The following is a 5085-nucleotide window of genomic DNA, read 5'->3' as shown; positions in this document are numbered from 1 at the left end:
AATGGAAATGTTGAAGGCACTAATTTATATTAGGAATTAATAAAGCACGGTGTGCGTTTCAATTTCTCTGGTATTTACTAAAAAAATTAAAATGTAAAGCAAACAGATAATGTAAGGGGAATATGAAATTTTAAAAATTCAAAAGAAGGCAAGAAAGGAGAGAAAGGAGCATAGTATAGATGGGAACCAATGGAGCAAACAGCAAGAAGGTAGATTTAAGCCTGAATGCATCAATACTTACATCATGCAGAAGTGGACTAAATATTACAATCTAAAGACAATATTGCTGGCCTGGATAAATAACAAAATCTGATTTTTAAGAGCCTTAAAAATAACAAAGGTTGGGGCACCTGGATGGCTCAGGTGGTTGGGCATCTGCCTTCAGCTCAGGTCATGGTCTCGGGGTCCTGGGATTGAGCCCCACTTCTCCCTCTCCTTCTGCCTGCTGCTCCCCCTGCTTGTGTTCTCTCTCTGTCAAATGAATGAATGAACGAATGTTTGAATAAATAAATAAATAAATAAATAAATAAATAAACAAACAAACAAACAAACAAATAAATAAACAAATAAAATCAATCTTTAAAAACAAAACCAAACCTTCAGTATAAGGATATGGGAGGGCTGAAAGTAGAAGAGTGGAAAAAACCTTCCCATGTGATTATGAACCAACCGGAAGCTGATGTTTTTAGTTTCCAAAGCGGACTTTAAGGTAAGAAGCAACTGGAGTAAGAGGGAGATTTCACAGTAATAGAAGATTCTCTTTACAAGGCATATGCAGCTCTCTGAGGGGCCCGGCTCTCTATGAAGCCCGGCTAGGCTGCCCAGGCCGTGCTGCTTCTTGGTCTGGCCCAGCAAGCTAACAGTTAAGAGGCATCAGACTCAAAGTTACTATTTGAAGGTAGATTGTGTGTGTGTGTGTGTGTGTGTGTGTGTGTGTGTGTGTACTTAGGGGAAAACACAAGGGATGGGATAGAAGCATTAAAAAAGACAAGAAATGTAATATGTAACATTTTCTTTTTATAAATCAAATAAATGCTGGCTGGGAGCCTTCTCACTCCCAGCCCTGCATTTTTGGGTTGGCAACATTCAGAAATATTATTAATAATTGATCACATTCATCAAATGTTGACTCTACTAAGTGCTTTGCAGATATTCATTTATGTAACTTTCTTTTTTTTATATTTGAGTTTATTCTTCATTTAACTTTTAAAACACTACTATAGTTGAATATTAAAAACAATAGCAAGTAGTGAGCTATGATTATAGTCCTTCACTCATTCACTACTGCATATAAGATGCCAGCAGCAGTGTTATTCACTGGCCCCATTATGAGGTCTGACACTGAACACCACCCCTAGGGTGATGTTCATCATCCTCATATGCTTCCCCATAATAATGGCACCATCTTTCCTAATTGGGATCAAAGTCCACCAGGTCCACTTGGTCCATTTCGTCAGTCTCTTCTACTTCCTTCCTCTCAGGTAGGAGTTTTTCCAGCAAAGAAAGTTTATCAGGAGAGAGAAAGCCATTCTCGGGGAAGTTTACCTTAAATTTGATGATTAGGTGACCCTTCTCATATGGTCTACGATAAATTGGCATGCTTCCGTTTAGCACACACTTGATATCCCCATGCTTGACAGTCTGACCTGGAGGAGAGGTGATGACGATGGTTGGGTTGTTAAGAGTAGATATTGGCTTTTGAAAGCCACACAGGGCTTCAACCAGCTGTATATCCATGAAAAGATCTTCTCCTCGTGGGGTAAAAACAGCATTATCCTTCTGATCTAAAACAATGATAATATCTCCTGGTTCCAGTCCTGGTTCTTGGTCTCCCTCACCATGGAATGTTATCTTTTGGCCATCTTTCATGCCTTTGTCAATATGCACTTCTAGAATCTTCTCTCCAACTATCTTCCTTCTGTTGCAGCTTTTACATCTATCTTTAGGACTGATCCGTTCCCCATGGCCCTGGCACTCCCTGCACACGGACTGAATTTGCTGAACCATTCCAGGTCCTATCTGATGAATTCTTATTTGCATTCCATTACCTCGGCAATTGGGACAGCATTCAACTCCTTTCTTACCACCTCGGCCTTCACATTTATCGCAAATCACATTCTTTTGCAGAGGTAGTTTTCTTGTTGCACCATTATATAAACCTTCCAAGGTTACTGAGAGCTGATGTACAACATTTTTACCTCTCCTTTCTCTCTGCATCCTTCCTCCTCCTCCAAAAAAACAAATCAAAGATCTCAGCGGGGGAGCCAAAAACCACCACCAGCTCCACCTCCTTTAATTGCCTGTTGTCCTCCTTTGTCATATAATTCCCTTTTCTTTGCATCAGAGAGCACTTCCTAAGCTTGAGAAATCTGTTTAAACTTCTCTCCTTCATTTGGATTCTTATCAGGGTGGTACTTCAAGGCCAGTTTCCTGTAAGCCTTTTTCAATTCCCCCTGGGTGGCATTGGGTTTGACCCCAAAACATCTTAGTAAGTGGTTTCTTTCACCATTTTCTACAGCCAGTGAAAGGGCCCAGGCCGGTGAGGGGAGCGGGAAGGAGCGTGTTGCTGGGTGCAGCAAGGGCAGCTGCCACTCCTCTGCGTCTCACCGAGCGTTCTGGAAAGTTCCCTCATTTATCTAATTTTCACAACAATCCTAGGATGTAGATATGTTTATTACCATTTCTATTTTGCAGATGGAAAAACCAGCAACTGGCAGAGCTGGTATTGAAAACAAGGTGGTCGCCTGTCACAGTGTCTGCTCAGAGCACTATGGCTTCTGGATTTTACAGCATGTCTGACTCTTTGGATAAATGTCATCACACCTCTCATGGACTATCTCGTCCATTTCTATGGCTCAAGGTTGTTACGGTAATTGTGCACAAAGGGATGGAGAGACATGTGAGATGGAATACATTTATTGGGGGGCTATTATGAATCCAGTGCTCATCGAGGTATGTTATAACAACCATTTAAAAAAAGATTTTATTTATTTATTCATAAGAGCCAGAGAGAGAGAGCCAGAGACATGGCAGAGGGGAAAGCAGTCTCCTTGTGGGGAGCCTGATGTGGGACTCGATCCCAGGAGCTAATAATAGTTACATTTAGGGTTGAAGACCTGAGCTAAAGGCAGACGCTCAACCCTGAGCCACCCAGGTGCTTCTATAACAACCCTAAATGTAACTATTATTAGCTTCATTGTAAATATGAGGAAAATAAAGGCCAGAGACATTCAGAGATGGAACAAGCCACACTGAATACAGAGAAGGGATCCTCTCTCAGTCCACCCGACCCCAAAGTCTTTCTTCCCAATAAACCATATTGGCTTTTCAGAGTATGATATTAGTAAACTGAGTAAATCTTGGCATGTTGCTTCTTCTAGATTGTCAACCTCTGCTCAGTAACTAGTTTAGGTCCCCAAGACCAGGGAAGCATTGTTGCACTTTCTTATTTCATCCCTAGATGGCGGTGTATCACCACTTATCTCTACAGCTGCGAGCCCTAGGGGAAGGTTACCCGAGCTCGGGGCCCTGCGGGGCAGGATGCTATTTCACAGTAGCCTGAGAAAGCAGGCAAGAGAGGAATCCCCTCTCTTGGCCCTGACAGTCTGGTCTTTTTTTTTTTTTTTTAAATTAATTAATTAATTTATTTTTTTTTCAGTCTGGTCTTTTATGCTAAACTCTGGGAAGGCTGGAGACCGAGGCCCCCAGTCTGCTCCAGGGCGCACAGTACTGACAGCTTGGTCCTCTCTCAGACAGTTTTGGGTTGAACTCCCCCACCAAGCCCTGGTGAATGGACTTGGGCAGATATTTACTCATAGTGCCCCCCCCCCCAACCTCAGAAATTCCAGCAAAGGAGGTGAGGTTTCTGGGTATCTAGGAGCGTGGCACTGTGGTAGAGGCTCAGGAGACCTTAGTTTAAAAGCTTGGTTTGTCTGTAATTTTGATGCAGGACAGTCCTGCCTCTGCTCAGCCACTTCCTTATCCTCTTCTTGCTCCTTCTGGGGGTTTGCTTGAGGTGATAGAGACATCTCAGATAAGAACCCATATCACGGCTCTTCCCTGATGTGCTGGCAATGATCTGAAGAGCTGTCTTCAATAAGACTGTTTTGGGGAGATTGCCATAAACTCCATGAATTTAACTGCTTTACTCTGATGGTTCAAAAGTGTTAAGGATGTGAAAGAAAAGGCAGAGGAACTGCCCCAGACTGGAGACATGGCAACTAAATGCAATGTGTGATCCTGGACCAGAAAAAGGATATTAGTGGGACAGTTGGTGGCATTTGAAGATAGTTAGTAGATTAATTAATAGTATTTCTTCAAAGTTAATTTCTTGGTTTTAATCATTGTACTATAGCTATGTGAAATGTTATCATATGGGGAAGTTGGGTGAAGGGTGAGCTATTTTTGCAAGTTGTCTGCAAGTATTTCAAAATTGAAGTTTCAATAGGAAAAAAATCTAGAAAAACATGAGTTTAATATTATTATGGAATATATACATACAGAAACAGAATAATAACCACTTGTGCAGGTGACTGAAGGGTGCTGTGGAGGGCGCCAGAGAGGCAAGTGCTTCTGGAAGGAGCAAAGCATGGCAGTCTCACTATCTTCCTGTCCAGAGCTGGCTGCTGAACCATTATTTTTCAGGCGAGGGTCATTTAAATTTTTGACAGCATCCATTTTGGACAAATGCACAGAAAACTCGCCCACTAGACCACAGCTTTTGATAATGAGATGACCCCTCCGCCTCATGCCTTACATCATAGTTCCCTCAGGAGACACCTTTCTTCAGGCCTCATCTCTTATTACTCAGGTTTAATTATTACTGTCTAAAACTCAAGCATACAGATAAAAGTGGCCAGAGTTGCTTGATATTTCTTTTGATCTTTTCCTTTAGCTTCTTCTTTTTTTAAAAGATTTATTCATTTATTATTTATTTATTTATTTATTTATTTATTTATTTATTTATTTGAGACACACACAGAGAGAGAGAAGCAGAGACACAGGCAGAGGGAGAAGCAGGCTCCATGCGGGGAGCCCGATGTGGGACTCGATCCCAGGACCCCGGGATCATGCCTTGAGCTAAAG

The 5085-nt window shown here is 41.8% G+C and overlaps 1 pseudogene; it reads right to left on the bottom strand.

Moving 5' to 3' along the window:
- Positions 1–1309: 1309 nt before the first annotated feature.
- Positions 1310–2509, bottom strand: LOC112909770 (dnaJ homolog subfamily A member 1 pseudogene; annotated as a pseudogene).
- Between the last annotated feature and the right edge of the window lie 2576 nt (positions 2510–5085).

Source organism: Vulpes vulpes, chromosome 7, assembly GCF_048418805.1.
Source record: "Vulpes vulpes isolate BD-2025 chromosome 7, VulVul3, whole genome shotgun sequence".
Lineage (NCBI taxonomy): Eukaryota > Metazoa > Chordata > Mammalia > Carnivora > Canidae > Vulpes > Vulpes vulpes.
Note: the sequence above shows the minus strand (reverse complement) of the source record. Positions and strands in the feature narration are given on the sequence as shown.